This window comes from Elgaria multicarinata, chromosome 5 (genome assembly GCF_023053635.1).
Source record: "Elgaria multicarinata webbii isolate HBS135686 ecotype San Diego chromosome 5, rElgMul1.1.pri, whole genome shotgun sequence".
NCBI classification, from domain to species: Eukaryota; Metazoa; Chordata; class Lepidosauria; order Squamata; family Anguidae; genus Elgaria; species Elgaria multicarinata.
Window position 1 is genome coordinate 49,553,851 of NC_086175.1, and position 21,752 is coordinate 49,575,602.

Below are 21,752 nucleotides of genomic sequence, written 5' to 3' on the forward strand. Positions count from 1 at the left end.
GTGACAATATCAAAAAGCTGTGAAATAACCCTTGGATGTGGTTTCCTCTGAGGCATCACTCCCTAGCACATGACCCTTTCTGCAGATGTTAACTCTGTAATGTACCCAACTTATAATCAAGGCACTCCTCTCAGTTACAAATGCTTTGTGTTTATTGATGGCACGTGATCTGATGCTGCTGCGAGAAAAGGAGCAGCTATGTGTCATTCCCACCCATCCGCCACCTAAAAAGCAAACTGTATCTCCGCCACCATCCTATTCCCTGACTTAAAGGTGGATTCCAAAGACCAGAAGTGGTGGGCTATTGAACTCCCTTTTTCTGCATTCTAAGTGCTACACACAACTCTCTCCTCCAAGAGAGGGTAATGCCTGGGGGGGGGGCCCTCAGGAGGAACAGCCAAGGGATGCTGCAGCTGCTCCTGCCCCTAGGATCTGCGGCTTGAGGTGGTTGCCTCACTCTGCCTAATAGTAAGGCCGGGCTTGACATTTACTGAAAACTTTATACACTTGCAACAGGAAATATTTCTAAAGAGCCATGCATCACAAGGCAAAGAGACTGCTTTGACTGCTGAGCATGGATTTAACTTCCTTTTTATAGATCATATCATGTGCAAACTGTCTGGTGCACAGTTTTTAAAAACAAGCTAATAAAATACCTGCTAATGTTTAGGAGCAGGAGAAAGGGCCCCTTTGCCTTTACACTGCATGGCTGATGGCACAAAAATGGTGACTGGCTGTCATGATGGAAAGGAAAAATCAAAGGAGAACTTAGAATTGATTTTACACCTACATCACCTAAATGCAGTTTTTGTGCCTTGCAGTATGTGTGTGTGTGTGTGTGTGTGTCAGAACAATGGAGTGTAAGAAGTGCCATGCTGGATCAAACCAAGGGTCCATCGAGTCCAGCACTCTGTTCACACAGTTGCCAAACAGCTGTCGACCGGGGACCCACAAGCAGGACACGGTGCAACAGTACCCTCCCACCTATGTTCCCCAGCAACTGATGTATATAGGCTTACTGCCTCTGGTACTGGAGGTAACACATAGCCATCAGGACTAGTAGCCATTGATAGCCTTTTCCTCCAGGAATTTATCTAACCTCCTTGTAAACCATCCAAATTGGTGGCCATCACTACATCTTGTGGTAGTGAATTCCATAGTTCAACTATGCACTGTGTGAAGAAGTACTTCCTTTTATCTGTCCTGAATCTCCCACCAATCAGCTTCATGGAATGACCCCAGGTTCTAGTATTATGGGGGAAGGAGAAATGGTGGCAAATTATGAGTTATGATTTGTGGGGGATGTGCACTGCCTGCAAGCCACTTCTGGTTTCTGTAAACAAGCTCTAATCAGAGGTTGTCAGTGTGACATGTGAACCCAGAACAATGGGTTGCTTCAGGGTTAAAAATCCCAGCAGTTAATTTGTTAATCAGTCCACATTAGCACACCATACTGATAATCTCCAATCAGGCCAATCAGAGGTTGTTTGCAGTAGATGGAAGTGGCTTCCCATGATATGCAAACAGACTCACTGGACCTGTTCAGGCGGCATGCTAAGCCATGGTTAGGCCGCTAACCTAGGGTGACCATATTTTGGAAACTAAAAAGGAGGACAACATGGTCAGCCCCCAAGGGGGCGTGTCTACCCGAACATAGCCTTGGTCACATGTCTGATTTTACAGCACACATTTAAGACAAATCTGTTCTACATAGCATCTTAATGTTAAAATCACTGAAATAAAGAACAAGTGAGAGATTCAGTGTATCTGAAATTAACTTCACTCACTCCTACTTTTGTAGGTTTTGCTGTACTTTGAAGCTTTTGCTATGCTTTGTGTGATACAGTCTCCCCTTCCCTCAAATATCTTTTCTGACTGTGTCTTCACTCATTGCAAGCTGCTGTTGTTGTTAACAGGGTTTGCTACTGGCCGGCCGGATGGCTGGCTTTTTTAAATTCCAACTTTTTAAAAAAGCTTGTGTATAATTGTCACAAGTTTCTCTACTCTAACATTAAGGTGGGTGTTGTGGCAGTTTACCTAAAGACTGGAGATCCCCTTAATGCCAAGGGCTGAAACTGCTCAATATGCAAAACCCCAAAGAGGAGGTTTGACAACCTGAGTTCGAAGGATATGGCTCCAGCAGTTTTAAAATACAATAATTTTAAAACTTTAAACTTTTTAAAAAATCCTTTAAAAAAATGGATGAACAGATCTGATTCAAACCTGGCATGGCTAAATCTCTCCTTAAGAGCTATCATGGTGCCAACTTTCAGCCCTTTATCTTTTAAAAAATGTCATTTTTAAAAAATAATTTTAAAACCTCAAACTTTAAAAAAAATCCTAAAACTCAATGGATGGACAGATCTGTTTCAAACTTGGCATAGCTAAAGTCCTTGTTAAGAGCAATCATGGTGCCAAGTTTCATCTCTTTATCTTTAAAAATAATAATTTAAAAAAATTAAATCTCAAATTTTTAAAAATTCCTTAAAATCAATGGATGAACAGATCTGTTTCAAATTTGGTATGGCTAAAGCTCTACCTAAAAGCTATCATGGTGCCAACTTTCAGCTCTTTATCTTTAAAAATGACAGTTTAAAAAATAATAATTAAAAAACCTCAATTTTTAAAAAATTCCTAAAAAAATCAATGGATGAACAGATCTGTTTCAAATTTGGTGTGGCTAAAGCTCTACCTAAATCCTATCATGGTACAAAGTTTCATCTCTTTATCTTTAAAAATGACGATTTTAAAAATAATAATTTTAAAACCTCAATTTTTAAAAAAAATCTAAAAAAATAAATGGATGAACTGATCTGTTTCAAATTTGGTATGACTAAAGCCCTTCCTACGAGCTACCATTGTGCCAAGTTTCATGTCTTTATCTTAACAAATGACGGAGTTATAAGCATTTTAGTTAATTCCCATTAAAGCTGCTCTTCAGAAAAATCCGGATTTCCCCTTCCCCTCCCGGATTTGTCATCAAAAACCCAGACAAATCTGGGCAAATTCGGTTATAAGGTCACCCTAGCTAACCCTTTTGCAGCAAATAATTAGTGAGCGTGTTTAAACTGTGGTTATGCAGCCACCATGGTTAGGAATGGTTCACACAACACACTAAGCCATAATTTTTAGCTCAAAATGCTTAACCACCATAGCTTAGCGTGTCATCTGAACAGGGTCACAATCTCTCAGCCTAACCTACAGGATCGTTGTGGGGATTTCCATGTGTGACAAGGTCTTATGCAGGCTTCACTGAAGTCTTGTGGCTCAAGTCTCGCAAGACATGGGAATGCCCTTTTCTAGAGCTTGTACATAGAAATAATAATAATAATAATAATAATAATAATAATAATAATAATTTTTTTAAAAATTATGTCTTACCCGCCTCTCCTTCTGGATCGAGGCAGGGAACAACATTAAAGACAAAAATTACATGAAGTCCATAAAACTGATTAAAAACATATAAAACTGATAGAATATTAACAATCAGAAATCTTAAAATGCATCTGGGTAGGCCTGTCGGAAGAGATCAGTCTTTGTGGCTTTCTTAAACTCAGAAAGACTATTAAGTCAATGAATTTCTCCCGGCAGGCCATTCCACAGTCTGGGAGTGGCAGAAGAGAAGGTCCTCTGGGTAACAGTTGTCAGCCTTGTTTTGGCTGACTGTAGTAAATTCTTCCCAGAGGACCTAAGTGTGCAGGGCGGATTGCATGGGAGAAGGCGATCCTGCAGGTAACCTGGACCCAAACCATGCAGGGTAAAGTGACTAGAATAGCTGTTATAGCCACCAAGAATAGAAATGGTGCCCATCCCTGTTTAGATTACAGCCCACAACCTGCTTAGTCCACCATTTTGTTATTGGTGTTAATAGCACTACTCAGAAGTAAATCAATAGTGGATTCAATCATTCCTGTTCCTGGATTATTTGGTAAGAACTGGTCCCTGCGGTTTGAAAGGGTGATGTCTACTCTGTCCCCATACAAGCCATATGTAAGCAAGTTCTAGGACTAATTGCTATATATATGTTTCATATTACACATCCCCCTGCCAGATTCACACCTCTTTTTCATTTTCGTTCATTCTATTGCTGCCCCTACCCACCTGCAAGTTTCATACTTTATAGATTGCAGGATTTTTATTTTCATATGAATGACTTTGTTGTTGTTGTTCTATTCCCCCCACCCCCCGTGCTGTTTTTATGTGACTGTGATATGATGTTCTTGTTTAAACCATATTAATAATACCAACTTTATTTTATAGTTCAGCTCCCTCTGACTCTTGAGCACACATCTCCTACAATTAAAAAAAAAGGTTTTTCTTCTCTGTGTGAAGGAAAACTAGATATCCGTTCTCTTCCATTGTGCAGGGATGGGGAAAACAATTAATATTGCTAGCTGCAGTAAATGGCTAAGAAGAAAATACCATTACCACTGCAGGAAGAGACCATGGCCAGATCTATACCAAGCAGGATATGACTCTTTGAAAACGGTTTGAAAACTGTCTATGGAGTGTGTCCTGGGCCCCAACAGCTGCCACTACTGTTATAAACCTTTTTAAAGCAGTATTGTAGATCCTTCCCTTATCTGGACAGGCCCCAAGCTCTCTCTTGACCCCCTGATCTAGACTTCTGTGTAGAGATACTCTACAGCTGGTCAACCCCATCAGGAACAGTCCAAGACATTTTGCTGCCTGAGGCAAAAAACAACATGGCACTGCCTCCCATTCCATGTACAAAAGCTGACAGGACCGGCAGTTGAATCTTATCTCAATAGGGAGGATGGGACAACATCCTCCACTGCATCTGACGGTAGCAGGCTAGTAGGAGGTGCAGAGCACACTTAATGGAACTCTCCTCCAACACATCCTAGATCCATTCCCCAGCGTAAGTCATCAACCAAGGCGACCAAGGCTCTTTCTGTCCCATAACCAGGTTTGAAACCTTATTGGAATGGATCTAGGTAATCAGTTTCATTTAAAACAGCTTGGAGTTGTGAGGCCACCACATGCTCCAACACCTTGCCCAAGAATGGTAATTTAGATACAGGGAGGTAGTTATCTAAAACCATTGGATTGTTTTTTTTAATAAGGGTCTCACCACAGCTTCTTTCAAAGCTGTGGGGACCACACCATACCTCAAGGAGGCATATACTACCTCAGAGGTCCAGATATCCAGCCCAGCTCTGGCAGATTTCAAAAGCCAGAATGGACAAGGATCTAAAGGACAAGTAGTTGGACTCAGTCCTCCAAGGAATTTGTCCACATCCTAAGGTTGCACAAGCTGAAAGGTATCCATAACCTGACTAGATGCACTAGTCCCGTCCATATCAGACTCTGGCAAAACAATGGCATCCAAGTCGGAATGAATACAAGTGGTTTTATCTGAAAAGTGTCCTGCAAATTGTTCACAGTGGACCTCTGAGGATTCAGGTTGTTGTGTTTCAAGGCCTACACCTAAGAGGCCTTTAAATTATAACATTTATTCCTAAATCTGCACCTACACAAATACATTAGGACATACAAATTTTATACAAATCTGTATCCTCTTTTGTCATTTTTTTTAAGTGATGCATTTCTTCATTTTGGGGCAATGTGTAAGTTGCCCCCCCTACTGCTGGGGGCTGGGAGACTTTGGGGAACAGATGAGGGGGATGGAATCCCCCCCCATTTGTGTGAAATGGAAGAGTAACTTTGGGCATCATCAGATGAGTGTTTTATTGCACACTTGTTACTGGGCAGTCATGGATTTTGCTGGTCCATCTCACAACGTGATCTGTGTCCCATGCCCCTTCTGCCCCTTCTAGCCTTCTTTGCACCACAAAAAAACCCCACAGTAAGTCCAAATTATTTTTAGAGATGGAACTTGCCACTATCTCCTGCTGTGTGCAGGAGAAGCAGCAGGATCAAAATGGCCCCACTGAATGGGCCACATGCATGTTGTTTACTTCCTCATTCAAAAGAGAAAGTAATGAGGGACAAATGCACTGGTGGAGAAGTGACTGCAAGCAAACGCGATTTCCTTCCGTGTGATGATGCTCTTTGAGTCCAAGACCTTAGCTAGACCTACCTTTTATTCCACGACAGAGGAAGGAAGATCCCGCGATGTGATTATCACGAGATCCCTCCTCCATTTACATGTGAGGCGTGACGACCTCAGGAGGAGAGGCGGCGTGCCCAACATTTTTTTTTAAAGCAACAGGAGCGCAGGAGCGCTTGAACGCCGAAAGGTAAGTTTTTTAAAAAATAATTTAATTTCCCAACTCCCCCCACCCTACCCCCAATGGGCACAGCACTCCTGAGGAGCACTGCGCCCCATGTGCGGCTCCCAGCCGGGTCGACCCGCGGCAATGGGCCACACGTTCCATGGTCTCAGGCTCAGTCCAAGACCACGGAAAAACCGAGCCCAAAGTGTAGGGCTCTATTCCGGGGCAAAGGAGGGATCATCGCTCCCTGATCCCAGGATCCCTTGTGCGTCATAAGGATGCACAGGGACCATCCCGGGGTGCGCCCCAGGATAAAACCCCATCTAGCTAAGGCCCAAACCGTTGCCCTCCTCTCCCCTGCTACTGAATGTCTGCAGCCTGCTTCCTGATTGCTTTATTAGGACTGCTCCTCCCCCCTCCCACTTACACAAATTATTCACATTTCAGCATAATCAAAAGAGGATGGGGGACAGGAACAATGTTAGCTTTTGCCACACAAGTCATCTACTCAGAAAGGACAGTGGTTTTTGTTTTGTTTTAGCAGGTGCCATTTTTTTGGAAATTTGGGTGTGTAAAGAAATTGTGGTCAGGCTTACCGCACAGAAAGCACTGCAAAGTACAGAGGAGGAGGCAGAAAGAAAAAAGAATGTGTTTTGGGCACAAGCTGCATTTTGAACTGCGCCAAGATAGGCAGCATGGAATAATGGGCTTTGAGGATTTCTTGCAGGTTGGGTAGGTGGAGGGACTTAGGAGCCCTGGGCTTAGCGCACTTCCATTTCAGAGGCTGTGCAAGGACTGCTTTGCACAGCATATGAAACAAAACACCTGTCGAGTTTCTGATAATGGTGGGAGGAGCGGTCTCTCGGGGGCTGTCTATGCACATCATTTGCCCTGCGGTGGCTGCGCAGTGGTGCCGTGTCAATTATATGACGCAGCTGCCAACTTGCAGCCACTATGGGGCTTTTCCCAGAAGCTTTGAATTTTAAAAGTTGGAGACTTAACCCAACTTTTTGCTTTGAAGCAGGTCACCGTGGTCTTCGACTGTGTTGAGCTGGGGGTGTTCCTAGGTAGATGGCAACTGCTGATAGGTTGCCAGAAGAGTGGGAAGGCCAGTCAGAGGGCGGGGGAGGGCCCGATGAGCTGAATGGCCACTGAAAAGCCTGCGCTTGCTCCTGCCATGGGGATTTCCCACCCCCAACCTATGGCAGTGATACTATGGCATTTAAAGAGGGAGGAATGGCAAAGTGGCACTGTGAAGACACTTTCCTAGGGTTGGGGAACCTCTGGCCCTCCGCAGCCCTGTAACCCCCCTTCAAATCACCCCTCTCCTGCTGCATTTAGGCTTTTTTAAAGCGTCCTTTGGTGCCAATGAAGACTTTGACAGTCTCATTGCAATGCAGGAGGGATGGCGTGTGGGTGAGTGGATGTGAGAGAGATGGGCCATGCGAATGGGATTGTATGTGAGTATCTGAAAGTTTGCATGTGAGTGACTATATGAGTGTGTGCAGGGGAGGGATCCCTGCCATGGTGAGATGGGCTAACGCTCCTCTCCCAAACTCTGACAGGATCTACACTACTGCTTTAAAACAGTTTATAACAGTAGTGACAACTGTTAGGGCCCAGGACTAACAGTTGTCACTACACCATATACAGTTTTCAAACCATTTTCAAAGTGTCATATACCCTGCTTGGATCTGACCCCTGTCACCCTGATGAAAAATTGTCCCTTTACCACTGCAATTGGGCTTTTTAAAAGTATCCATTGCTGTGAATAGACGCTTTTTTGATGCATGAATGCATTGCAGGGCCCTGCCTTCATGGCACCACATTGCCAACACTTTGCCTTTAATCACCGTGGTTTTACTGCTAAGGGATGGCAGCGGATCATCCTGATTGCAGAGGCAGTGCAAGCTTTCCGGTGGCCATTCTGTGTATCGGGCCCACCCCGTGCCCTCTGTCCAGCGTCCAGTGATCAATCACTGGTCACTATCTGCTCCGGAATGACCTGCTTCAATGCTGGAGTAAGGTCACACAGCAGAAGGGCTGTGGTGACCTCACTTCTTCAGGAAAAGTAAGGGTAAGCCCCAACTTTTCTAACATGCAGCTTCAGGAAAAAGCCCTGCGGTCCCTGCAAATTGGCAGCTGCATCGTATAACTATGGGGCTTAGAAGATGTATAGACAGCACCGAGGGGAGGGGGGGATGAGGTGTGAATGAAGGAGAGGGGAGGGGCGTCTGGGCAAACCCATTGGAAATGCATGCCAGCACTGGGTGGCCCACCCACTTTGTGATGTGGTGGCCCCACCCACTACCGGCATGTGCGGCCCCAATGTGCTTGCCCAGAACCAATTCAAAAACATTCCTTGGCCCTAGACTAGATCACTGAGCAAAAGGTGGCCATTTTTTTCTTCTGCTTACTTCAAAACATATTCATAATCAAATTCTTTGTGACGATAGTAACTCCATAACTCCAGAGTTTGCTCCAGTGTTTCTCTTATCTCCTACCTTTGTTCTCTGTAATTCTGGATTCAAGACTTCTGGGGGCATTTTCCACCTTCTGTCTTTCTCCCCATTCATATGTTAAAAGGAGGATTAGTAATAAAGAAACAAAGAAAAACTTTTTAAACAACAACGGTCAGGGTGGCAAAATAGTTAACTAACTGCATTTATTTAAATGTAATTTAACTGCATTTATTTAAATGTAAAGTAATTAAATAGATAAATGAATGTGAAGCCTAGCAGAAGGAAGTGAGGATGCTAAGTGGACCTGTTTGGAACTGGCCAAGTGAGATTTCAGCCCACAACCAAGCTGCTGAGTGCAGAAGGGGTGACACTCCAGGTGTTGGATTACAACTCCTGTTACTCCTGACCATTGGCTATTCTGACTGGACCTCATGGGAGTTGGAGACTAACATCTGGAGGGGCCCAGGTTCTCCAACCATTGGTCCAGAACATCAGTGGCATTAAAGCATGGCAGGCTGGGGTAAGAAGGGAGTTGTAGTCTGCCACATCTGGAGGGCACCAGATTGGGAAATAGTGCTCCATAGCATCACAGACAGTTCAACGGGATAATGCAGAGAAACATCTGACCTGCGAAGGGCATCACTGCACAGTGTGCCATGTGAAAGCAGTTGCCAAGTGGAGAGATTGAAAACAGCCTTCACGCAGCAACTGCATGTGCCAGGCCCTGAAAGGCCGGTACTGGAAAGTAGAATTTCAAGCCAGAAAACAAAAGCCACGAGAAATAAGGAAGTGGTTGAAACGATTTGCATCAAAGGGTAGTGCAAATCGGTGTGTGTGTGCATTGCTAAAACCGAAGGCTGCGTACAGACAGTGGAGTGGAAATTGGAAAGTAACCTTCAGACCGTATAACCTGTGAGCAAGTAAATGGATATGCTAAGTAACTGTGGCTGTAATCTATAGTAGTAAATGGGCTGGTTTGCATTAGGGGTGTGCACGGACCCCCCGCTCCGCTTCTCTTACAGATCCGCGATTTGCGGATCGGCCCGCTCTGCCCCGCCCCCGCTCTGCCCATGTCCGCTCTGCTCCGCTGCGGAGCTCCGTTTCCTGGTCAGAGCTCCGTTTCCCCCCCCCCCCATAGGCTTGCATTAAGCTAAAAAAGTATACAACTTTTTTTCTGTGAAAGTTAGAAACCTCAAGTTTGGCACCATGACACCTCATGGAGGTATACACACGCACACCAAGACTCAAGGCAATCCCATCATCCCCTGATTTTTGGGGAATTTATTAAAATCGGGCATCCCATTCACACCCCTTTCGATAGCTCCGTCAATTTGCATGTTAAAAATCTCAAACTCGCCACCATGATAGCTTATCCAGGGATGCACACGCACACCAAGACTCAAGGCAGTCCCATCATCCCCTGATTTTTGGGGAATTTATGAAAATCGGACACCCCATTCACACCCCTTTCGATAGCTCCGTCAATTTGCATGTTAAAAATCTCAAACTCGCCACCATGATAGCTTATCCAGGGATGCACGTGCATGCCAAGACTCAAGGCAGTCCTATCATCCCCTGATTTTTGGGGAATTTATGAAAATCCAACACCCCATTCACACCCCTTTCGATAGCTCCGTCAATTTGCACGTGAAAAATCTCAAACTCACCACCATGATAGCTTATCCAGGGATGCACACGCACGCCAAGACTCAAGGCAGTCCCATCATCCCCTGATTTTTGGGGAATTTATGAAAATCCAACACCCCATTCACACCCCTTTCGATAGCTCCGTCAATTTGCAAGTTAAAAATCTCAAACTCGCCACCATGATAGCTTATCCAGGGATGCACACACACGCCAAGACTCAAGGCAGTCCCATCATCCCCTGATTTTTGGGGAATTTATGAAAATCCAACACCCCATTCACACCCCTTTCGATAGCTCCATCAATTTGCACGTTAAAAATCTCAAACTCGCCACCATGATAGCTTATCCAGGGATACACACGCATGCTCAGACTCAAGGCAGTCCCATCATCCCCTGTTTTTTGGCGGGGCTTAAACATGCAGACAGCTCAATGGGGCCATTTCAAAGGAAATCCCAACATGCCATGAATTGGGGAGTAGAGGTCAACCTAAATGAATCTTCTTCCACATTTGAAAAATGGATTTGGAACTTCCAAAAGTCTAATTGTGCGCAGGAAGGACTTCTCCCCTGAGTCAAAGCCAGACACACACAACATCCCTCCGAGGCGGGCAGGGGAGGAGAGAGGGAAGGCAGGCAGGCAGCTGACATTTCTGGGGGCATAAGGAAGTGAGCCAAGGATAAGCCAGTAATGCATATAAAATGGAATAAATAAATAAACAAACAAAGGAGGGGTGGAATTAAAAGCAGCAGTGTTGCTGAATAAACAAGAAGAACTTTTTTAAAAAGGCTATATCTGTCTTTTACCAGCAATAGGGGGACGTGCCCAGGGGAGGGGGAAGCAGCTGACAATTTGACTGGTCCTAGTGACCAGTCTTTTAAGAAGCAACGCTGTCAGTTCAACTCATGAAAGCCATTGCTCCACCACGATAGCTCTAAGGAGTAAAGCTCTCACTTCAACTCATGATAGGCATTGCTCCACCAGGTTACTCTCTTTGGAGGGCTCTGATGGCCCTCCAAGTACAGGAGAGAGTGGGGGCACGTCCACATGGCATGCCCTAGGGGAGCTCATCCCCTTGCACCACATGTATTCAGTTGTTCCCCAAAGTTAGGGTGGGTAGCACTGCTGTGTGTTTCCTATCTGTTAGTATGATTTGAGGTTGTGTTAGTGCATTTGGTGGAGCTACTGTTTTAAAAAAACACTGGGAAAACTCCGTTCAGAGTAGAAAGAGAAGTTTCCCAGAATCCCAAGTTACCCATTTTGCCTATCCCCTCCTCCAACTTTGGGATCATGTGATCATGACCAGGAGTTGACTCTGCCCGTCAGCAATCGAAACAGGTCACCTTTTCCCTGCCTTTACCCTACTTTTTAAAAAATTATAGCACGCGAACCGCACCACGCAGAGAGCTGAGAGTAGGCTCAAAATGACCCCCATCCATGACTCTCTAAGCACAAGAATTTTCAGATAGATAGCTTCAAAAACAACACAGTTATCCATCTTTCTTTTCCGCAATGCAATCCTATGGGCGAAATGTTTCAAGATGGCGATCGGACCGGACCGCGGAAAGAGGAGCGCTCCAAAAATGGCCGCTTCTCTTCGCCTTGCTTCTAGGGGTCCGCGGTCCGCTTCTACTCCGCCTCTGGGCAAGGCGGAGCAGGCCAATTCGCTCCTGCTTCTGCGCTTCTAATCGGAGTGGAGCACATGCCTAGTTTGCATGACATAACAGCCCATCATGGGTTATTTATGGTGAGGTTGTAGTACGTACTGGGTGAACGCAGCTGCCATTTTGCTTTTTGAACCCCCGCTCAGGGGTTGTTGTGTCATGCAAACCTGGTGAGTGTGGATTATGCGAAGATGAAACAACCCTCACATAACCTAGAACAAACCATGGATTATGCAGGAATTTTTTAACCCTCACATAATCCATGCTTGCCAAGTTTGCATGACGCAACAATCCCCGAGCAGGGTTTAGATATCTGAAATGGTGCCCGGGGGGCTGCGGCACCATTTCAAATAACCCACAATGAGCCACACCATGTCATGTGAACCATATCAATTCCTTGCATGATATGTCTCTTACAGACACCAGATTCTATGCATATTAACTCAGATGAAATGCCATTATGTTCAATGGGGTTTATTCCAAGTTAGTGAGCACAGGATTGTAACCTAAGATTGCAGTTCTAAGCATAGCTACTTGGAAGTAAGCACCATTTCAAAGATGCTTAGAAAAGGCCTGTTACAAGCTCTTGAAATCACAAACTTTTGTAGATTATATTAGTTATCATGGTTTAAATACCGCAACCACCCAAAAGTAGCTTTTGAAAAGATAGTGAAAGGGATTTTGTGAATGTAAATAACATATTGTACAAATTGAGGCTGCAGTTGTTCAAACTACAGAATGAGTGGGTATCAGCGTTGTCTTTTCATCTTGACAGAAATTCTGAGGCAGGCCTTAGATCTGCACATGAGTGAACCAAAGCCTTTAACTTGCTCCAAAGCTTTGCTAATGAATTAGAGCTTACAAAAAAGAGCAGACTGAAAAAGGGATTTCCATTTAAACCTTAAATTATGGCAATGTGAAGTGTTTTAGATACAGTTTACATATTAACTGGGGTCCAGTTTTCTTCACTCACATGAGTGAGAATGAACAATATTGTTGTGCATAAGTATATACTCAGATTTTATCTCTAACGTCTTTGGTGAGCTCTCTGAACTATTAACCTGTGGAGGCTGCTGTAGCCGAGTTCTGTGAATTGCTGATGGAACATAGATTTTGTTCATGTTCACAAGCATCTCCAGTGAGCACAGTGTGGGGTGGGAGCAGTTCAGCGCAGCCTTCTTCAATCTGATGACCTTTTGGAGTACAATTCTCAGCATTCCTGACCATTGGCCATGCTGGATGGAGCTGATGAGAATTGAAGTCCAAAACATCTGGACGTTGGAGAAAACTGGTCCAAAGTAACATGTGAATTAGTTTTATGGTGCTTCTGGTGGTTTCTAACACAACAAGGTGCACTTGAAGACTGAAAGTGATTTTACCCCTCCCACCCCACCCACACACATACACTTTGCAACAAAATGCAGTGATGAAAACATGATCAAAGCTAGACAGAAACAGAGTTCTGATAAAACTGAGTTCTGATAATCTGCAGCCAGTTACACAAGGAAGGCTTCCTGAAATAAGCATGATTTCAGGAGGCACCAGAAGAAGCAAACATTGGCACTTGTCTGACTCTAAAGGCAGGGAATTCCATAGGAAGGGAGCCACCAAAGTGAAGACTCTTCTCCTGGTGGACTCCAATCAGACCATAGACCCATGTGGAACCACCAGGAACATGCCTGTTGACAACCTCAGTGACCAGGCAGGTCGGTAAGGGAAAAGGCTCTCTCTGAGGTATTCTGGTCCCAAGTTGTTTAGGGCTTTGTAAACTAGTATTAAAACCTTAAACTTGGGCCATAGCTAGACCTATGGTTTATCCCTGGATCATCCAGGTGTCTAACCTGTTCATCTAGGTGACATACAGGGGATCCAGTGCTCAGGCAGGGGTGAACCCTGGATGATCCCAGAATAAACCTTAGGTCTAGCTGTGGCCTTCGTTCCCTCAGCAAAGCAGTTGTATACTGAAAAGCAGCAAGTCCTGACAACAGCTGCATTCTGCACTAGCTCCAGCTTCTGGAGCAGGGTTAAGGCCAGCCCGACAGAGTGCATTGCAGTAATCCAGTCTTGAGGTTACTAGGACCTGTACCACTGAGGCCAAGTTATCCCTGTCCATAGCTGGCAAACCAGCCAAAACTCTGAGCCGCTGCAGCCACTTGTGCCTCCAGCAATAGAGATGGGTCTTGGAGTACCCCCAGACTATGGATCTGATATTTCAAGGGGAGTGCAATCCCATTCAATGAGCCTCTTCTTAGCCCTTAGTTAAAGAGCTTTTTATTTGAATTTGACTCCTGACTACTTGGTGTTGGTGTTTTTAGGTTAGATCATTATTGTTATATTTTAATTGGTACTTCTTTAATTAATATTGTAAGCCACTCTGTGCTCCTTTTTGGAGGAAGGGAAGGGTATACAAATTCTAAATAAATACATAGCCTGTTAGCATGATGAGCAACAACATTACTGGGTGGGATGGATCCTTGTCAGTGGAGGGTTCCCCCTCATACACATAACAAAGACTGAAGTATTTATTGGCCAGCTACACTGATGATGCAGGAAATCTGATCCCATATTATACTTTTGTTGTGGTTTGAACAGTCATAACTAAAATGCTTATTTCTGCCCTCCTGAGGAAACCCCTCTTTTGGTATTTATTTCTATGAAAACCAGCTGTGTCATTGGGTTGGCATTCGTGGCTCCCAAGGCCCTGAGGGTGCCACGCCGAGAGGCTATTACTGCACTTCCTCTTTGCCAGAGATGACCTAGGGCCTTGCTAGACCTAAGTGAGCATCCGGGGGAGAGGAGGGGAGACCTCGCGTTATGAATAAAGCGAGATCTCACCCTTATTCACCAGCCACCAGCCATGACGAGCTCTGGAGGAGAGCTGTTGCGGCCGCCATTTTTTTATTTTTAAAGCGGCAGGAGGCAGGAAAGGTAAGTAGTTTTTTGTTTTGTTTTTTTAAATTCTCCTTCCCCCCCATCCGCGATCTCCCCCCCACCCCATTCTCTTGTGGAGCGCTGCGGCCCATCCGCCGCTTTTTCAGGCTACTCGGGAGCAAATCCGGTAGCCGGGAAAAGCAGCAGACCTGGCTACACCTGAGGTCTGCACCAGACCTGAGGCCGGGACCATGGGAAGAACCGCGCTACAAGCGGTTTCCGTTAGCGCGGTGCCAGGGCAGCTCAAGGCCTGGCTGAGGCTGGGATCCCCTGTGCGTCATCTGGACGCACAGGGATGAGCACGGGCCTCGCACTGTGCTAACCCCTGGTCTAGCAAGGCCCCATGCCTGCTTCCAGACAAGACTTTAATTGTGCCATTGCCGTGCCCCATTCACAGAATTTTATGGGAGTCCCAGCCGAGACAACATTGTCTTCTAATTGTAACCTTTCTGTGTTTGCCCACTGCTTCTTCCATCTTCGTTCTTACTACAGAAAATCCGTGAAGGAGAAAATAACAGAATAGCTGTGCAAGTCCTTCTGATTGGGAGTGCTAAGAGCCCTCTGTTTGTGAGTACTCCCAGGGCTCATAACCACCAAGAAGGGTATTCCACTTTGAAAGCAGTATGAAAGTGGTATAGAAAAGGTAGGAGCCACACTACTGCTTTATAGCAGTATTGAAGTGCTCTGCAGGAACTACACTACTGCTTTATAGTGGTACTGAAGTGCACTGACAACTGTTGGGGCCCATGACACATCTACACGAAGCAGGATATAACACTATGAAAGTGGTATGAAAGCGGTATATGGTATGTTTCATGGGCCCCAACAGTTGCCAGTGCACTTCAATGCCGCTATAAAGTGGTAGTGTGGCTCCTGCCTTTTATATATTGCTTTCATGCCGCTTTCATAGTGGAATATCCTGCTTCGTGTAGATGAGCCCCTAATGTCCTTGCATAACACATGTATCAAACAACAGTTGCTGATGTAGCAGAATCAATGGCTACTTCTACAGTGGTGCTGGCTAGGGATTTGGTGCCAATGTAATGGTACTGGTTGTACATTTATGCTGGAATTGGGGTGCTGGGCCATAGTAAAAGGTCAGTAGGCTGTGTATGGCTCAGCACAAATACATGTTGGCCTGTGCATGTCTTTGTTACAAGGGAGCTCCAGAAATGCTGGCTCTCTGGCATCTGTAGTGTGTGTTATGGATTTAATTGGCATTACCTTGACCCCAAAATCCAGGTGCCAGGAACTCTATGAAGGCTCTGTAACTGGTGTAGAGGCAAAGGAACCACAGAATGTGTGTGTGTGTGTGTGTGTGTGCACTTCTTTTTTGATTAGATACATTAAAGAAGGTTGTTATCTATGTCTGGGGAAAACAGGCAAATGCCTGCCTGATTGAAATGCAACTACCTAGCTGACTAGGGCCGGATCTACACCAAGCAGGATATGCTTTGAAAACGGGTTGAAAAATGCGTACGGCATGTGCCCTGGGCCCCAACAATTGTCACTACTGTTATAAACCATTTTAAAGCAGTAGTGTAGATCCTGCCTAGCTCACAAGTCCCTCCCACCACCTACCCCTTTTGGTCCAGATAGATCCATGTGGGAGTTGTCAGTTCTGAGCCTCAAAGGCTGGAATTGGCCACAAAGGGCAGAATCCAATGGAGAGCTTATGCTACTGCTGCTTGTGCAATGCTGATTTACTGCTTCTGAGGCAACACAAAACCAGCGGAAAAGTTCATTTCTGGAAGGAGAAAAGTCAATGGAGCTCACATAAGGGACTTTCACAGATCTGCCTCCTTCAAGAAATGAGTATTTATGCTTATTTTGGGGCTTCCTATAGGAAGCCCTAAATCTCCTTTGTGTAAATTGTGTGTCCCACAGAAAGGAATCGCCGGCAGGGGCATGAGCACTCCCATTGGATTCTGCCCAAAGGAAGCCTAGAGGCATTGGCAAGCAGCTACTAAAAAAGTCTGAAGTTGAACTCTAAATTTGTGGATTTAATTGGAAATTAAACCCCATTGGCTAGGTGCTCCATCTAAATTTGGTTTTAACCAAAATTCTGTTGGCTCCATGGTCCCTAATAATGGTTGAGCCTCTGTTCAGAATCTGTATCCTTATTCACCAGATGCCTTTCTCTGAGATGTTTGTGGGCAACATGGTGCAGCTGATTGTCAACAAGGCTGGAGTGACATGAGGCCCTGTTTTTGAACGATGAATTAAAACTCAGTAAACTGAGGGTAGTGTGTGCCCAGAACAATTGTCTATTTTTTGGCAACCAACCAGGAGTGAAGTCCTGTGGGTTCCCCTTCCTCTGAAGTCAGGTAATTATAGCAGCTCCTGCTCTATTTCTGTTCGTTTCCTCCTGAATCTATCCATTTCCACCTGGGAGCCCCAGCCTTTTCACCATCATCCAAGCTTTCTTGGCCACATAGCCTTCCTATCCCCTGCTCTATCATTTCCACAGTGCGAATTTCTCCACCTTATTTGGTGAAAAGAGAATTTCCCCTACACTGCCCCACTACACCGTCAAAAAAAGAGAACACGTCTCCCCAAAAGAAAACAAAAGAGGGCACTGATTTGCATAACATGTGCATATGCAAATTTATATGTACAGGTGCAAATTTAGAAATAGTAACTATAATTTAATTAGAAGTCCAAGACATCTCACCATAGCGTGGAAGACTGTGACCAGGTGACCTACATACCTACTCTGCCTGCAGTCCAAGTGCTAACTGTGTGGATGGGCAACTTCAAGGCCTCTACTTGCTCTCCCTCCTGATGGTTCTTTGGCTTCAAACCGGACTTGGATTAGACACTCCATTAAATAGGACACCTTCAAATGGAGGACTGTCCTCTGCCTGCCAGCTCTGCAAAACAGAGAGCCATCCTCTGTAAAACAGGACACCTGGCCACCATATTTTCCCCAACCTTCATCTTTTTCTATTGCCTAAGTTGGGCCTGTTAGAGCTTGTATACTGACTCATGTGTTAGGACATGGGTATACTAAGCAAGCCAAGTAACTCCTCTAAACAAATATCTGTAAACAATAAAGTTCCTGTTTCTGGATTTTGAACAAGTGTTTGAACTAATTTCCTCATTTAAGTGGTAGATATTCCCCATTTTAGTAAGAGCATGGTGCATGTGTCTGCTCTGTTCACACCACACCTCTGGTTAAAGGTCCTCTAAGAGCTGGTTGTTAACACATGGCAATTACGTGTCTGTGTGAACAAGGGTGTGTGGTAACAAATCCACCTTGTAGCTGTGTGCACACAGTAAACACGCATGCACAAAAAGAAAGTGTTTTTTTTTAATCTCCATATTATTAAATATTACGTAAGATTCATTGGTGAGCACATCCTCACCACATGAAGGATGAAGAATCAAATTATTCCTGCTGAAAGAAGTATAATAATCTTCTGGTTCCTCTTTCAGATGACCTAAATGAACCAACAATGCAGATATGGGCTCAAGCTACTAGTCCTAATAATTTTCGCTGCAGACTATTCCATCTTCATTTGCTTAGAAGCTGATTCTGTGGTTCCTACAGCTTTACTTTAACATTATCCATACTCAAACATTGTAACTCTCCTTTCTTCATTCAAGAGAAACTGCATATATGGTTAAATCACAGTCTTCCCACAACACTCATCGCACCTGCCACTTCTCCCCACTCCCTACAAGAACATTTCACCAGGTCTATTTTAGAAAAACAAAAACAGTACAGTTGGTCTTCTTTGAGATCCTCTAAAAATACATTGCAGAAGATCACGAGCAAGAGGTACACCAAGGCAGCAAGGCAGGGTCTACACTACTACTTTATAACAGTTTATAACAGTACCATTTTCAAACTGCTTTCAATGTGTTATATTCTGCTTGGTGTAGATCTGGCCCAAGTTTTCGTTTTGTATCAAAAACTTGGCAAAACCTGCTTGCTGAAAGAAGACGAATGTGATCCAAGAAATATGTGTACACATTGGGATATTTATTTATTTATTTATTCATTCATTCATTTCATTTCATTTTATTTCATTTCTATACCACTCAATAGCTTAAGCTCCCATGACAGTTCACAAGAATTACGAATTGTATCAAGAATGGGAGTAAACACCAGCCGGTATTGTACATTCACCAGATGTGGTGAAGAGTGTGCACATATATGATGAAAAGCAAAAACTTCTTAAACTACTTTCAATCCTCTAAACAACTATTGCCTGTCTCCAGCTTATGGGTTGATTAATTATTATTATTATTATTATTATTATTATTATTATTATTATTATTATTATTATTATTATTATTAATTTCTTACCTGCCTCTCCATTCTGATCAAGGCAGGGAACAGCAGTAAATTATTAGATACTTATTCCATCTTTCTCATAAGGAAGTCATGATTCATCCCCACCCCCTGTTGCTACCTCCCAATCTACCCTTACAACAGTCCTGCAAAGGTTAGGCTGACAGATGGTGACTGGCCAAAGCCACCCAGAGCTTTTCATGACCGAGCGGAGATTTGAATCTGGGTCTCCCTGGCTGGGATCAACGCTTTAACCACTGTACACTGAAAATACTATACAACTGATAATAGCAATGATGTCGAAGGCAGATAAACAAGTTTACTAAATATGAAAACCTTACAAATAGATGGTGGCACAGACTTTGGGGAGCAGTAAAGACCAAACTTTCCAGTACGTGAACATATCCATGGATCAGTAATTGTGCAAAATCTTACATTTCAGAGGGCAAACCGGAGACGTACGTAAAAACTATTTTCAATAGACTTGTCTGACCCTATATAAAAGACAAGAAGTCTAGTTTGCTTTCAGCCACTGTGGGTTTTTTTTAAAGTACCCTTAAAAGCTGCAACTCAGCTTTCATAGTGGCAGGGGATTGAAAGCTCTCTTCTTCTGATAAAGATTCAAGACCATCACCCTTACATACATTGTGATCGATCCCCTCCTGACAGCAATTTCAGAATTACTCCAAGTCATCATATCATGTGTCTGCTCCAAATATAGAAATGTTATTAATGATTTCATTTGTGATTCGACTAAAATGCTGTCACTTTAAAATGGTGGGTTATACAGTATACCAGAACATCAGCTGCTAATTTAATTTTAATAGTTGTGAATACTTAAAACCAGTTTTCTTTCTAGCTGTCAATTGCAACCTGCTTAACTGCTTTGATAACAAGTTATAAGTACTGATGTTATATCAATAGCTACAATATAATTTATATCAGAATTTAGATTCAAATAGTGAACATGAAAAATTACCCGTATTACATTGAATAAAAATATTATTCTAACAATAACAAAGAAGTAATTAGTTACCTGCTGTGGTGTGTGTAATTCATAGCGTGCAAGAGCTACATGTGATGGGAAGTAAGTTATAAGATGTTGTTTTGGCAGTACTTTGAAGCTCAGGAAATGACCATACATACATATATATTTTGTAACCATTAACTGTTTCCTCACTGGTGTGCTGATACAAATGACTCCGGATCCCAGTCTAATGCCCCATCATTTGAGCCCCATTTTGGTCACAAAGGCAGACTACAAATTTATTAAATAAATAAAACAGAATCTTGATTATTGAAGTGATCAGAGTGTTTGACAGAATTTCAATTAGGAAGCAGGAAGCTGATGGGTAAATTAACCTTTATCTGTACGAGTGTGATGGAGCCAAGCAAACCTATATTTTTCAAGGTGGCCAGAGATCCTTTATATACTATTATTATTATTATTATTATTATTATTATTATTATTATTATTATTAATAATTTATTTATATAGCACCATCAATGTACATGGTGCTGTACAGATAACACAGTAAATAGCAAGACCCTGGTCGGAAAAGATTTAGTGTGGCTTCAGATGTGTATTTATGTTGCATACATATCTGAGGATTTCCAATGGCTGTCATTTAATGGTGTATTACCATAAGGCAAGGCAAGGCTACATCATTCTAGGAACCTATCAAGGTCCCCTACCCCGCCCACTTTTTTTTTTTTAATAACAAATTCTGTTGTTGCTGAAAAGTTGGGGTTTAAAGGAGTTGTTTAGTGCTCCATCACACCAGCATTTTAACACACTCTCAACATGCCTGGTGTCGGGTTTTGCAGCACAGCACTCACATGACCTTGTACCTATCCTGCTGTGATTTCGCTGAGATCGCACCGTTTCCCCCTCCTGTTCTGTTTTATTTTGGGGCAGGGAAAGTCTAGTTCTTTTCTCCATGCACAATAACATCGTTGTTCCTGTGTAATTTCCTTTTTGATGCTATTTCGGATCATCCTGATTTTTCTGCTGGGGGTGTGTCTGTGGAAGGGCATGTGTGTAGGGCGGTGTTGCTGATGAAAGCAGAGGGCAGGGTGGTTCTCCTCCAGTGCAAGATTTTAATTTCCTTTCCTCAGCATTCTCCTTGGGAACACCTACTGGATCATTGGTACGGAGTTCACCAAGTCAGTCCATCATACTTTCGGTCTTCCAACTCGATTTATAAGGGTCCTAGGGAAAGCATTGTGTGTTCTTTTTTTCTCCACGCACCCTTTCTCCTACGTTTTACAGTGCAACAATACTTCATTGAAATGAGGATAGGCAGACCAGTCCGTGGACATGCAAGGGGTTGACTTTCTCTAATCCCTTAAGTACACCATTGCATCATTACACCATTGTAGCCTACCAGGATTGCATTCAATTGCATTTGCGCAAAAATAAAATAATAAAACATGGGAAAATAAGAATTAGGGTGGGGGAAGGAACCCACATCCATCTCAAGGTCCCTCCCAGCCACAACAACCAATGAACTGCAAGGGGAAGGAGAAGGGAGGAGACAGGGCAGTATG

General features: G+C 43.8%; 1 protein-coding gene across 2 annotated transcripts in view; it reads right to left on the reverse strand.

The window, feature by feature from the left end:
* Positions 1 to 20,269, reverse strand: part of LOC134399462 (P2Y purinoceptor 8-like) — a 36,800-nt gene extending 16,531 nt beyond the window's left edge. The window contains exon 1 of one of the 2 annotated variants that reach the window (XM_063127512.1): positions 20,239 to 20,269. The gene's annotated coding sequence lies outside the window, so the exon portion shown is untranslated. Of the gene's footprint in view, positions 1 to 8,704; positions 8,753 to 20,238 lie in introns of those variants that run through there. The other variant, XM_063127513.1, reaches the window with a different exon arrangement.
* Positions 20,270 to 21,752: the final 1,483 nt, after the last annotated feature.